Here is a 15,696-nt window from a genome sequence, read left to right on the forward strand (position 1 = left end):
TACTTGGTGTGTTTCCACCGCAGGAACTTTACCCAGGAACTAGGGACTTGGGCCTAGTACTCGGTGTGTTTCCACCGAGTTCCGGGTAAAAAAATGCCCCTCCGAAAGTCCCTGCTGGCGAGGTAGTACTTTTTCAAAGTTCCTGTACTTTCGAGGGCGGGACATGGGCACTAAACATCCTTATTGGTTGAGTTCAAGCAGCATTGGTTGAGTTCAACCACCATTTCTTCGGATCATTTTCAAAATATTACTGTTATTGTGTCGTGAAATGTAATTTTAATAGTATTTCAGGCGAGAATGTAGTTGTTTATTTATAAAGACAGTGCCTATTTTAAAATGTGTTTCGCCGATCTCAGAGACGCAGAAAGAAACAGGTCTGGGGGGAAAATAGTTCCTGGGAAAAAAAGTTCCTGGTACAAATGTTCTGGGTAATTTCGGTGGAAACGCGGCAATAGAGGCCCCCCACAAAGAACAAGATGGGGCGCCTCTGTGAAGGTAAAACTAGCAAAACACGAGCGCTTGTTGATCTGACTGTGAGAACTTGTCATATTAATATTCGTATTTGTAAGTTGAAGTTTACACTCACAGCTCTGACGTGAAAAGCTGAATCTTTCAATTTGCACACACAGACAATGATAAAAACACCCGTGTTTTGAATTGGAAATTGTAGATTAATAGTCACAAATGTGTAGAATTGGGTTTCCACCCGTCACTTAAAATACGGAATTGTCCCGTTTTTGAGAATAAAATAGTGCGTCCCGTTTTGAATTAATACGGAATCGGGGTTTGCCCATAGACAGTAAAAGAAAGGGGCAGAAAGGGGTTTGTCCCATATTTTTGGAGTTGTCCTTTCATGCACCGGCATTCTGTGAAGATCTTATTCTCAATCAATCACCTTTATTTATATAGTGCTTTAAACAAAATACATTGCGCCAAAGCACTGAACAACATTCATTTGGAAAACAGTGTCTCAATAATGCAAAATGATAGTTAAAGGCAGTTCATCATTGAATTCAGTGATGTCATCTCTGTTCAGTTTAAATAGTGTCTGTGCAATTATTTGCAATCAAGTCAATGGTATCGCTGTAGATGAAGTGACCCCAACTAAGCAAGCCAGAGGCGACAGTGGCAAGGAACCGAAACTCCATTGGTGACAGAATGGAGAAAAAAACCTTGGGAGAAACCATGCTCAGTTGGGGGGCCAGTTCTCCTCTGACCAGACGAAACCAGTAGTTCAATTCCAGGCTGCAGCAAAGTCAGATTGTGCAGAAGAATCATCCGTTTCCTGTGGTCTTGTCCTGGTGGTCCTCTGAAACATGGTCTTTACAGGGGATCTGTATCTGGGGCTCTAGTTGTCCTGGTCTCCGCTGTCTTTCAGGGCAGTAGAGGTCCTTTCTAGGTGCTGATCCACCATCTGGTCTGGATACGTACTGGATCCGGGCGACTGCAGTGACCCTCTGATCTGGACACAGACTGGATCTGGTGGCCACAGTGACCTCGGAATAAGAGAGAAACAGACTAATATTAGCGTAGATGCCATGCTTCTAATGATGTAGCAAGTACATAGGGTGTTATGGGAAGTGTTTCCGGTTCCAGTTTACCTAATTAATGCAGCCTAAAAATCCTTTAACGGATTTGGATATTAAAAGCATATTAGTAAATGGACTGCATTTATATATAGATGGGTCTTTAATCTAGATTTAAACTGCAAGAGTGTGTCTGCCTCCCGAACAATGTTAGGTAGGTTTTTCCAGAGTTTAGGCGCCAAATAGGAAAAGGATCTGCCGCCTGCAGTTGATTTTGATATTCTAGGTATTATCAAATTGCCTGAGTTTTGAGAACGTAGCGGACGTAGAGGATTATAATGTAAAAGGAGCTCATTCAAATACTGAGGTGCTAAACCATTCAGGGCTTTATAAGTAATAAGCAATATTTTAAAATCTATACGATGTTTTATAGGGAGCCAGTGCAGTGTTGACAGGACCGGGCTAATATGGTCATACTTCCTGGTTCTAGTAAGAACTCTTGCTGCTGCATTTTGGATTAGTTGTAGTTTGTTTACTTAGCGTGCAGAAAAACCACCCAATAAACCATTATAATAATCTGACCTTGAAGTCATAAATGCATGGATTAACATTTCTGCATTTGACATTGAGAGCATAGGCCGTAATTTAGATATATTTTTGAGATGGAAAAATGCAGTTTTACAAATGCTAGAAACGTGGCTTTCTAAGGAGAGATTGCGATCAAATAGCACACCTAGGTTCCTAACTGATGACGAAGAATTGACAGAGCAACCATCAAGTCTTAGACAGTGTTCTAGGTTATTACAAGCAGAGTTTTTAGGTCCTATAATTATTAACTATTCTGCCCCTGATTGGGTAATACTCGCTGCCATTGTTGGATTGATTGGTTTGTTTCAGGTTCACGGCCAATCAGAGTCAGAGGAGGGCGGGTCTCTTGGCAGAGAGTCTCTTGGTGGAGGCTGCTCCAGATACCCCACCACATCCAGCGCTGAAACGAAAGCGGATGCAAAAGTACCAACGAAAGTGCGAAGAATCAAATACTTGGCTGGGTCAGGGTTTATTCTGGCAAACGGTTTACCAATCACGTTTCTCAATCGGCAAAGTATTCTGTGGTAAATGTCTCTACCAACACACGATGGGTAACTCGCGAAGCACAAAGTTCCTCCGTGTTTTCTCAGCACTATATCATAGAAAATACGAGGGCAAAATTTAAAATATTTCAAAGTTAAAGTTCATGCAAATAGATTTTAATAGACAAGTTTCAGTCAAATATTTATGGTTTATGCCTATAACAAAACCCAGTGTTAAAGCAGAGCGCAAACAATTATATCTGGAACATTATATACTGTTCACTTACGCATATTCACCGCGGGTATAAAGAAGACGTTTTTTTTAACGATCACAGGCATAGTTACAGTATGTCCAATAACAATACAACACGATATAATAAAACTCAGAGATGGTTTAAATGTCCTTTGAAATCACGCTAACCACTTGTTTTGGTATGTGGGGCATTTTAAGTAGATCATTAATTAAAACATTTATATTAGCAGATTATTTTATTACTAATGAGATCAATAAAAGCAGTCAAAATTATTATATATATATATGTATTTCGGATTTGGTTTTAGGACAGCTTTGATTAAAGGATTTGATCCACTTCAAACGTTGACTACTGTATACACACACACACACACACACACACACACAAAAACAAGTAGTTAGAATATAAATCCATAGAATATAGAAAGAAAGTGTTTTTTTTATGAAAAACAAGTAGCCTAGATAGAAAACGGACAGAGAGCAGGTAGAGGGTCAAGAGTTTTCTTTATTTAAATGCAAACATGTAAACATATGTACAGAATTATGTGTAGTTACATATTTACATTTTTGTTACAGTTACACTGTGTGATATAGGTAAGTAGTAGTTTTCAGATGTGAATGGGTGGGGGGTATTTTCTTGACGTCATCAAACCAAAGCCACAGTAAGTGTATAGACTATAGAGTGATGTATCATTCCTGAATCCTGATATGAATCAGTCTTTGAAAGACCCATTATTATAGACAATTCAGTGACAAATTATTAAACACAGACACTTGAATTTATTCCTGAAAGAATCTGAATCTTAGACGAATAGATTGAATAAAAGGCTTCTTTATTAACACAGTGACACCTAGTGGAGATATTACTTTCATAAGTATCATAAAGTAGGCCTATCATTTCATTTTGTCATTACATATTTCTGTGTTAAAAATGTTGTATTAAACATTAATCTCATTTCATTATACAGTTGTAATTGCTATATAAAGGCATGTACAGCCGCCTGATCAGCATTAAACTGTAAACAACAAGTAGTTGTTTCTGCAGAATTGATGAGTAAGGGGTTAGATCACGTCAAGAAGATGTCTCACAGCAGGGCTGAGGATCTGGGATAACCTGGGGAAACAGATTAGCAGAGTTGTAAACAGTGTAGTAAAATTATTGGTTCACGGTCTAATAAATGCGGATTTACACACACACACACACACACACACACACACACACACACACACACACACACACAGAGGTTAGAGTTCTCCGCTCAACCACAACAGGGGTTCCGGGGCATCTAAAAAGAGCACCACATCTCCTTCCAAGGCAGTGCATAATATGCAGAAGTGATAAATATTTCACCCAAAAATATAACCGGAAGAGGGTAAAGGAGAATATTCAGGGGAAGTGGGGAAGAGTAAAGAGGATGAAGGGGTCGATGGAATGGGATGATGGTCAGGTTGATCAGGGTATCTTGAATTGATGGCTCAGAGAGACCCAGGGTACCGTCTCTAGCATATATTTAGGCCAGCAATGAGGACCCCCCGATACAACCTGATAGAGATATAATGTGGGAGAAGGTTGGCTGAATGGATGAGAAAGGAGGGAAGGGTGGGTTTGAGAGAACGAGACTAGCAGTGCAGTGTGACGTGGCCCGGTATATATGGAGGTTCTTAGAAGTCAGGTGATTGTTTGGGGCTCTTCTGCACAGCAGACATTTTTCTATTTAGTTTCATTCTACTGTCTGTATATTAACATACTGTGTATCTTTGTCTGCATTAAAGGCTTTGAGAATCTTTCCTTTTATCGCTGATAATGTTGAAGGCTAAAGTGATTGGGACTTTCATTATGTAAACATTCAGGTTCCAATCAGTTCTAAGACTTTTGCCTTTAAAGAATAGGAGGGTAAAGAACAACAGAGGTTAGAAGGAAATTCACCTTAGAAATGTTGAAGTTCTTCGCATTTACTTTAGGGCAGGGTAGAGAGGCATTCTGAAGCAGTGCTGAGATATCTGTATTGATGAACAACATTTATATGAGATGCGTTCATGTGTTTTCTACTAGAATGTTAAAGGACGGTTTCTTTCATCATGTCTTTATTAATCTTGTCATTGACTTACAAACATTCTTCCAAATATCTTTGTGTTCAGCAGAACATAGAAAGTTATACAGGTTTGAAAAATGAGGGTGAACTACTTAAACACATTACAGTTGTTTGGCTCATTTCTTGTAACCTCCACCCCCATCTCTTCCTGGAGCGAGCTTCAGGTGTTCTGCCATCGCTGCATCCACTTCAGAGTCTCCATCTCTTCACAGCATCTGAGGGAAGAGAATATATTTATTTGTAAAATAAAAAAAGTGAGGTAAATGACATGCACTTATTTTCAAAATATCTTTATGATCTACAGCTAAAATAAAATTTAAAAAATGTGGAACAAGATGAATGAATCATGAATGAAACATTACAAAAAGGTAATCAGCATGCATTAGATTGTATTTTTATTGTATAAAAGATGTTGTGCTTTAAATGGGTGTCCCCTCCCTCTTCAATACCAATGTGGTGCCCTTGAAAAAGGTGTGTGACTGTGAGAAAGTGAATAGGACATTTCTGATAAAGACAGGTGGGCTGTGATGTCCCCTGAATAGAAAAAGCTTACCAATCAAAATAACATCAATATGCAAATAAAAGTAAAACTCAAGCACGTTAATCAAATTATACAAAATGTACTTACACAACAGTAGATTTTATATAATATATATCAAAACACCTCCCTCCTCGAGTCCTCCTCTCCTCTCCTCTCCTGGTGGTTGTTCAATGTTCTGGAAGAATGCGTGAACAATATCTCGTGAGATAATCTATCCTATCGATGGATTTTGTAATATCACAAAGTTTATTACTATCATTTGTAACTACATCTTGGCAGCACAGTTTTGGCAATTACATCCAATTCAGAAATATATTTACTTTGTATACAAATCGTGTATTTCATAAAGATAATTCCTTCTTTTTACCTGCTAGTCTTGCTTGGACGTCTTTACACATCCTTGACTACACGTGTAAAAGACATCAGTGGACATTTACTCAAAACCTCTTAAAAACTACTTGGTGCACTAAAACTAATTATTGCAGTTTTAACCACAGCTTTTCTATAACTCACAAGGATTTCATAGAGGGTCATGATGGACGTGTAATGCACGTGTAAAAGACGTCACCTAGTGACATCCTCTCACAACTGATTCACAACAGGGTATAAATGGAACTCCACGTAGACAAAAGTCAAAGTAACAATTATACATGCACCCCCATAGAACTATATACATGTACAAACGTATTGTTTTGGAGATTCCCAATTTAGAGATGGGGTCACCTAGTCACAATATTCCCAATTGTGTCTCACTGGGTAACTGTAATAATGAACCAGGTAAATTAAAGATTGATTTTGATGATTTACTTGTTGAAGGCCTCCAAAGACACTGGAGCAAGAAGGTCAAGCGACAAAAGAAGAAAGACAAATGTCGAGAAAAACAGAAGAGGAGATCAACCGACGGAGCAGCAGAAAATTGTTTCTAAGATAAGAAGAATAATTCAACCGATGCGAAGACAAGAAGACATGAACAAGAAGATAATAAAAATGCTGAGAGAAATGATTAACTTGATTGAGTTGGTTAACTTTAATTTGGAGTTGCAGTCTCTTGCAAATGATATCGAGGCCTTGAGATTGCAAACCTCTGTTGCAAAACGCAATAAGATTGCAGGATGGACTTTCTTACCAAAAAATTGTATTGTAATGTGTTTTATCTGATCAAAACAGGGAGGAGGATGCTGTGCAGTTCTTGTACTTACTTAGCCTATGCCTTAAGATTTTGTAACAGATTAGAGAAAGATTAATTTGCTTTAATGGAAAGAAAATAAAGCAGCAATTACTTAATGTATGTGTGCTGAAGAGGGGTTGGCAAAAAAAGAAATGTCATACTTCCTGTATCCATAGCAACCTGACTGTGAGTGTGTGCGTGCATGAGGATCTGTTAATGTTTTTCACCGAAAAAGGCATCTGGAAGAAATGATGTATTGTTTTTGGGACTATATAATGTTATGGTCTGGACACATCCCCGGCCGCATCTCGGGGTATAGACTTACGCTTTTACTTTGTTATTATTTTGCTTATGAGTTATTGTTTAAAAATAAAGCGAAGCCATGTACAATGGTGATGCGTTTAAATCTTTTAAACAAGTCTCTGAGTAATTTATTATGAGTAAAGTTATTATTTTAGTTAGTTCCTGATCCTGTATTACGAAGCACTGCAGCGTCAAAGACTCAACTGAGCTGATCTGGTTCTGGTGGGAGGAAGTGCAGAACTCTCCATTGCCACAGAGAAGACATCAAAGGTAAGAACAATGGTTTTAATCACCTTTGCTGGTTGGAAACAAAGATGTACTGAGAGAGTATCTGTATATTTCCTTTTTTACACAACAGTATCTGAATGCATTTTTAGGAAATATTCTGTGTTACATATTTTTGCCGATTTATGCCGTCCTACCACGACTATTTTTGGCCGGGGACACGACGTCGCTGTCGGACCAATTTTTGCTGGGTTGCCGACCCCTGTGCTAAAATAAAAAGCATTGAATAATGTGTTTCCTATATTTATTGCATTTAAACATGTATATGGAAGATTGTATTTCTGTGCTGTGTTAAAAAAGTTGCAATGTTTGGATTTGAAATCAAAATAATACATACAGGTTGTGTTTGTAGTAAATAGCCACGGATCAGTTGCAGACTCCTGTGTGAAAGCATATGAATAAAAGCCTACAAGAATGTGTCTCCTCATTAGAAATTAGCCTACTGATGGCCACCACTGATGGACAAAATAAATAAATAAATAAGAGTATTTGTATTAAAAATATCTGTATGAGTATATGCAGTTCTTCCCTGCTGCACCGAATATCTATACTTTTCAAATGTATCATATTGAAGTTAGAAATTAAAGTATTTTGATTAAATTAATTTTGTGGGGTGCCACAAATTTGTTCAAATTTCCAAAGGGTGCCACTGTTCTGTCGATTTGTGCTACCCTGTCGGATTTTGCTACCTCCCATTAAAACAGTGGGTAGTACAATTCGACAACGAAAAATGCTGCCGATAAATTATTGGTTTATTAACATCTACACCTACCACAACCCTAAACCTACCCTTACAGTAATGCAAATACAGTAATTATGTGTTATATTCACGGCTGTAGGCAAAAGGGATTATTCAGCTATAGGAAACCAATAAATATTTTTTTCTACCTATTAGACTGTGTTTTATTAAAGTCTACATCTATCATTAGCCTAAACCTACCGTTAAAGCAAATACATTAAATATTGTTGTGTAGCATGAGAAAAAGGACACAATATTCATGTGTGCATGCACAGTAAACCCTGGTAGGAAAACCTGATGGGTAAGATAATATCAGGACACCACCACAAAAAAATGTGACAGTTGTCCTTAGGGCTAAAAGGAAATGAAAACAATATGCACCAATAGATATGTTGAAGGAGGTATGTGTTTAAGGTTGTATTTACATCAGTGAATCGTTAACATATCAGAGATCTCAACTGAAACTTTGCTTTACACACACACACACACACACACACACAAATCGGGTGAGAAAAAAAGTAAATAGTTGTGGAACTCTATTTTATTGACTTTTATTGATTTTTTTGGTTACAGTTTTTTACAATCACTTTGCTACTATTTTCAGAACCTTGATGTCATTTTTCAAAACTCTAGACACAAAACTCAAAACGGTTATCACTTGTAACACAGGATGTCTAATGTTTAAAACATTGCCTTGTACATTCACATCTTTCAAGAAATCTTGCACTTGCACAATCATTGGTTCAAAACACAAATTTACTGTGAAATACCATTGAAACATAACTATAGATCACCCACACACAAGCAACCGATAGTTTCACTGTGTCATTGTTCGTAAACATTAAATACTGTAGAACAAAATAGGTGATACAGGTTTCATTATGGTACTACATGTACAGTAAATAGATCTCTGTAAAAGTACTGCAGTAGTAGAGAGAATACTACAGACCCAGTGGAATCATTGAACAAAGTTTGTAATATACTGATGCAAAACACTACAGTACAATCACACCATAGGTTTATTTTAATCAAAGCAAAAATAATTAGCTATGAAATAGAAAAGAAAAGACAGTACTGTAAAACATCAAATGCAGTGTTCCTCAACTTGCTTGCTTGTATTGTAAGAAACAAAACAGGAGTGATTACTGTACTTCTACATTGTCATCAACTCTGTGTGGTGGATTTGGCCACAGGTTCTCATCTACATCACAATGGATATTTTCATCAGCCAAACATCTTGGAAAAAACCTTCGGGCATGGCGAATCCAGGCCTGACACTGGTCTGCTGTGATGTCATTGCAGGCTGTTGCTGCCGCTGTCTTGGTCCGGGGTCTTGTCCTCTGCCACGTTCCCCCACACCTCTCAAACGAGGCCCACGACCACCTCTCAGAAGGGGGGCCTGTCCTCTGCCATTCCTTTGACCAACACGTCTTCCTCGTCTTCCTCCCACCACTGCTTGACCTCCATTGTGACCTGGATCACCTGCTGGCTCCATGTTACGTATCACTATGCTCTTGCAATTGGATCCCAATCAACTCTTCACTATATACTCATTCCACAATGTGCACTCAATCATCAGTAATGAGTTGGCAGAATTGGACAAGCAATTACAAGGGCCTGCATCTATACAGTGCAGTATACTGTCAATGCTGTAAATAGTCTGAAAAGGTGGTACAGTATTTGGGGCCATAGACACAGTGTCTGATGAAGCATTATGATAAAATATTAGGCTACATCCATGGATATTGTAGTCTAATTGGTTCATGCTCTGCGCTAATTGGTGACAATGAATCTCGTTATCTTGAAACGTTCATGATTAACAGTAAACATGGAAGATTGTTTGTCTGTTTCCATACAACTATGCATTAAGAGTAATGCAACAGTTACTTATCATTTTGAGCAGTTGTATCAATTGATAGTTAGATCATTGTAAGGAAATGAATAGACACTCATTTGAAATGTAATGTGTGAATTGCTTTTTGAAATAGTAGCACTTTGATGTTAAGTTGTGTCATATTGAACAGGTGATTTTTGTTGAATGAACAAATGATCTAAGTTTTATGTGTATTGTATCCAAGCAACTGAGAAAAGGGTTAGAGTTTTGAAAAATGTGCATTTTGATCATTGGTTGTGAGTTTTGTGTCTAGAGTTGTGAAAAATGACATCAAGGTTCTGAAAATAGTAACAAAGTGATTGTAAAAAACTGTAATTCACCCAAATGTCATAATTATGTAATTAATAACTCACCCTCATGTCGTTCCAAACCCGCGAGACCTCCGTTTATCTTTGGAACACAGTTTAAGATATTTTAGATTTAGTCCGAGAGCTCTCAATCCCTCCACTGAAACTGTGTGTACGGTCTACTGTCCATGTCCAGAAAGGTAAGAAAAACATCATCAAAGTAGTCCATGTGACATCAGAGGGTCAGCTAGAATATTTTGAAGCATCGAAAATACATTTTGGTCCAAAAAAAGCAAAAACGACGACTTTATTCAGCATTGTCTTATCTTCCGTGTCTGTTGTGAGAGAGTTCGAAACAAAGCAGTTTGTGATATCCGGTTCGTGAATGAATCATTCGATGTAACCGGATCTTCTTGAACCAGTTCATCAAATCAAACTGAATAGTTTTAAACGGTTCGCATCTCTAATACGCATTAATCCGCAAATGACTTAAGCTGTTAACTTGTTTAATGTGGCTGACACTCCCTCTGAGTTCAAACAAACCAACATCCCGGAGTAATTCATTTACTCAAACAGTACACTGACTGAACTGCTGTGAAGAGAGAACTGAAGATTTCAGACAGGCTGGTGTAACACAATCTGGGCCTGGTGCTTTTCTCCTTTTCTGTTTCCGGAAGACCTGCCGGACCGCATCCTCGCTGATCTGTATTGCAGGTGTGGGGGAGAGGGGGGATGCAGGAGGTGTGAATGGTCTGAACGGTTGTGTAAAGAGGCATTCAGTGTGGGTTGCAGGAGTTGTTATTGGTGTGAACGGTTGTGTGAAGAGGCATTCAGGGCGGTTGTGAGGTGTTCTTTCAAACCTGCAGTAAAACTTGTTCAGCTTGTTTGCCAGTTGTTGATTATCCACAGGGCTGGGGGATGGTGTCTTGTAGTTGGTAATCTTCTTCACACTTTTCCACACTGATGCTGAGTCGCTGGAAGTGAACAGAGTCCTTATTTTTTCAGAATAATTCCTCTTTGCCACTCTGATTTTAACTTGGTTTGGACGTTTTTTGTATTTTCTAGTTCGGGGAACAGACACAGTCTCTATAGTGTGATATCTAGGTGAAAGAGTCTCTATGTGCTGAGAATTAACTGACCTCTGTGACATGAGGCAGCTAGCAGACGGTCGGTTTAGCCAGTCTGTCTGCTACCTGACCTGGGCCCCTAAACCTAACCCTCACACAAATCATGCTAAATTATGATTTATTGAGAATATACATTTTACATGCATGTCCGTTCTCTGGGTTCGAACCCATGATAGCATGATTACATATCAAGGTATAACGCAATAATAAACCAACTGAGCAATTGTAGGATAGGCTCTGATGGGTCATATTTCATGGATTTGGACAAACGTCCTATACGAGCGTATTGGTTGGAGGACAGGTTGATAGTTAGTGATTAAAAATCCCAGTGTTGTTGTCATTAGATTATAAGAGCAATTATAATTCAATTATCGGCAAATACTTTTGCTATGTGAAAGCAGGAACTGAACTTAATGTATGAAATTAAATTAAAATTCCAAATCTGTAATTAATTATGAACTGAAATCAAAACCATAATACCATAATAACTTCGATTAATAATATCTGCTGTTGTCAGTAAATTTTTTTAAAAGGTTTCTTAGGACTTCCGGGTTACGGTTGTGACTATGGCAATATACACTGCACTAAGCTAGAATGTGTTATGCAAAGTTATGTGTTTTGGAAAAGTTATGTGCTTTCTGTGAAATGATGGCGCATCTCACACTTAAAAACCACAAAGCACTATTTAGATTTCTATCTTCTAGCACTGAACCATCTCAGCTCCTTAGAGTGAGAAAAATTAATCTACAAATTTACTGTAATTAAAAAAATACGTGAATAAGATATCGGCAGACCTCAGCACTTGTTTAAGTCTACAGACAAAAACACACATGGATTTAAGCACAATTCTACTTGATCAAGATTTCACAATTCTCCTATAAAATAATGTTTGGACACTGTCTCTGAGCACCGCGTTTCAAAGTTCATATAGTTCTATAGTTTTAGTCATTTAAAGTGATATACAGCCAAGTATGGTGACTCATAGTCAGAACTTGAGCTCTGCATTTAACCCATGCAAAGTGTACACACACACGCACACACACACACACACACGTGTCTGACATCTTTGAGTAAAGCCACTTCAGTTATGTTGATTTTGTGATCTATCTAGTTTTTCCAGTCAGTTTCAGGGAGGATTGTAGTGGAGTGCCGTGAGGCGAATGAAGCTTATCGGGAAGTCGTGGCCTAATGGTTAGAGGGTTGGACTCCCAATCGAAGGGTTGTGAGTTCTAGTCTCGGGCCGGACGGAATTGTGGGTGGGGGGAGTGCATGTACAGCTCTCTCTCCACCTTCAATACCACGACTTAGGTGCCCTTGAGCAAGGCATCGAACCCCCAACTGCTCCCCGGGCGCCGCAGCATAAATGGCTGCCCACTGCTCCGGGTGTGTGCTCACAGTGTGTGTGTTCACTGCTCTGTGTGTGTGCATTTCGGATGGGTTAAATCACTTCACTCACTTAAGATTCTTGCTTCACATTTTAACACGCAAACTGGTAAGTATCCCTCTTTTAGTTTCCTGAATTAATATAGGAAACATTAAAGGAAAACATTGGTGGCAGGTTAATTAGTGATAAGATGAAGCATTTTCAATCAAATGTGTTGATTTGCAGTGACAATGCATTTATGTGCTTTTCTTCTGCTGAGCTCGGCTTTGGCTCTTCATCATCCATCAGTAAGTTAGACAGTGGACAGTCATCGATATAAAGCTCTTGATTTTTTAGACTAAATCTATTTTTCTTTATGTCTTGTATTGTTTTCTTAGGTCACTTTTGGTCAAATTAGTAAGTTCATCATTGATCTGTTGTAAAGTTATTGTAATATGTTTCCAGTGTGCAGGATGTTTTAACTGCTCATTACTGCCTCATGATGAGATTGCTCATTTATCATTTTACTTTCATACTCTTTCATTAAAGTTACAATTTGTCTAGCAATGCTCACAATACTCATTCACTCTCTTTTCTGTCTTTTGTTGACTTCAATGTAATATTCTCAAAGACATTTTAGACAAATGGAAGAGCATTCCAGATATAAACAAAGGTAAAACTATTATATTATCTCAAGAACCCAAATACATTTATATAAGCAGTAAGATAACTATTATCTATTTTTATTTATAAATTATTATTTTTACTCTAAATATATATTTACAGAGATACTTTTCTTTGCATGCATATTAACTGTGAACTGAACACTCTTGTAGCATCAGGTTTGAACCTCACAGAAGGAGACATCATGGAGGTATGTGTGTGTGTGTGAGTGGGTGTGCGTGTGTGTTTGTGTGTGTAGTGTGTTTGTGTGTGTAGTGTGTTTGTGTATGTAGTTTGTTTGTGTGTCTGTTTGTGCGTGTGTTTGGGTGTGTGTAGTGTGTTTGTGTGTCTGTTTGGGTGTGTGTGTGTGTGTGTTTGTGTGTCTGTTTGGGTGTGTGTGTGTGTGTGTGTGTGTGTGTGCACATGTAGTGTGTTTGTGTATGTGTGTGTAGTTTGTGTGTGTAGTGTGTTTGTGTGTCTGTTTGTGTCTGTGTGTGTGTGCACATGTAATGTTTGTGTGTCTGTGAGTGTGTTTGTGTATGTGTGTGTAGTTTGTGTGTGTAGTGTGTTTGTGTGTCTGTTTGTGTCTGTGTGTGTGTGCACATGTAATGTTTGTGTGTCTGTGAGTGTGTTTGTGTATGTGTGTGTAGTTTGTGTGTCTGTGAGTAGGTGTGTATATGAAAGTGAAAAGTGAAAGTGAAAGTGAAAGTGAAAGTGAAAGTGAAGTGACACTCAGCCAAGTATGGTGACCCATACTCAGAATTTGTGCTCTGCATTTAACCCATCCGAAATGCACACACACAGAGCAGTGAACACACACACACACACTGTGAGCACACACCCGGAGCAGTGGGCAGCCATTTATGCTGCGGCGCCCGGGGAGCAGTTGGGGGTTCGATGCCTTGCTCAAGGGCACCTAAGTCGTGGTATTGAAGGTGGAGAGAGAGCTGTACATGCACTCCCCCCACCCACAATTCCATCCGGCCGGAGACTAGAACTCACAACCCTTCGATTGGGAGTCCAACCCTCTAACCATTAGGCCACAACTTCCCCAAAAAATATATGTGTGTGTGTGTGTGTGTGTGTGTGTGTGTGTGTGTGTGTGTGTGTGTGTGTGTGTGTGTGTGTGTGTGTGTGTGTGTGTGTGTGTGTGCGTGCGTGCGTGCGTGCGTGCGTGCGTGCGTGCGTGCGTGCGTGTGTGTGTGTGTGAGAGAGAGAGAGAGAGAGAGAGAGAGTGTGTGTGAATGAGTGAGTGATGGCAAGTGTGAAGTAAAGAAAAGTGGACACTGAAAATAGATGATTCAGATGTGAATGGACTGAACAGTTTTGAGTGAGTGAGTGATACCATCTTTGTTATGGTTGTTCGTCCGCAGTGAGCAGTGGTGGCTCCAGGATTTTTTTTGTTGGGGGTGCTGGGGGAGGGGCTCAAAAGTTCAGAGGTGGTACTAAAAAATTGAGTGAAAGTAATGAAGTCCAATAAGCTTCAGCTATCTAAACAACATGCAAATTCAGCCTCCTTTGTGTTTTTTTTTTTTTTTTATATACGTATATACTGCAGATTCAATTTATGAACGCACATTGAAAAGAGTGCAAGCAGGGATTTTGTCTTTTTTTATTGTTTTATTTTAATTTAATTTTAATTTTATTTTATTTTTTGTATTTTTTTTACACTTCTATTTAGTATTTTTTTCTGATCATCAAGTGTCAGTCACTCTCAATGCCAACTGGCAAGAAAACATAGTAAACACAACTATTTCCACACAGTAGCATACAGTGTTGAGGAAAGTTACTTTTAAAAATAATGCATTACAATATTGTGTTACTCCCTAAAAAGTAACTAATTACGTAACTTAGTTACTTTTTATGGAAAGTAAGGCAAGGCAAGGCAAGGTAAGTTTATTTATTTCATACACAATGGTAATTCAAAGTGCTTTACATAAAAAGAAAGTAATATAATAATGAAGAAAAATAATCACAAAAATAAAACAAGCTTTTTTAAAACTTTGAAAATTATTTAAATAAAATTAGTTATTTAAAATGAATTTAAAACATTTAAAAATATAAAATGATTTGTCATAAAATACAGTGATTACATAAAATACAGTGCAATCAGTTCGGACATTGCACAGTGCTCATTCAATAAATGCACATTTAAACAGACGAGTTTTAAGTCTAGATTTAAATGTGACTAGTGTTTTAGCACATCTGATCTCTTCTGGAAGCTGATTCCAACTGCGGGCAGCATAGTAACTAAAGGAGGACTCCCCTTGTTTTGTGTGAACCCTTGGTATTTCTAACTGACTCGATCCTAACGATCTGAGTGCTCTGTTAGGCTTATATTCAGTGAGCATATCTGCAATATTTTTTTTATATTAATAAATATT

General features: G+C 38.3%; 2 long non-coding RNA genes across 2 annotated transcripts; one reads left to right on the forward strand and one right to left on the reverse strand.

The window, feature by feature from the left end:
* Positions 1-3,878: 3,878 nt before the first annotated feature.
* On the reverse strand, positions 3,879-10,459 carry LOC127976056 (uncharacterized). The gene is made up of 5 exons (XR_008157720.1): positions 10,226-10,459; positions 5,571-5,658; positions 5,048-5,157; positions 4,777-4,850; positions 3,879-3,963 (listed from the first exon to the last, which is right to left on the reverse strand). It is a non-coding gene; the product is annotated as an uncharacterized LOC127976056 (long non-coding RNA).
* A 2,282-nt stretch (positions 10,460-12,741) lies between these two features.
* LOC127976064 (uncharacterized) lies at positions 12,742-13,322 on the forward strand. Its single transcript, XR_008157728.1, has 4 exons — positions 12,742-12,778; positions 12,896-12,957; positions 13,048-13,066; positions 13,281-13,322. It is a non-coding gene; the product is annotated as an uncharacterized LOC127976064 (long non-coding RNA).
* The last annotated feature ends 2,374 nt before the right edge of the window (positions 13,323-15,696 follow it).

The sequence above is a fragment of the Carassius gibelio genome, chromosome B17, assembly GCF_023724105.1.
Source record: "Carassius gibelio isolate Cgi1373 ecotype wild population from Czech Republic chromosome B17, carGib1.2-hapl.c, whole genome shotgun sequence".
NCBI lineage: Eukaryota > Metazoa > Chordata > Actinopteri > Cypriniformes > Cyprinidae > Carassius > Carassius gibelio.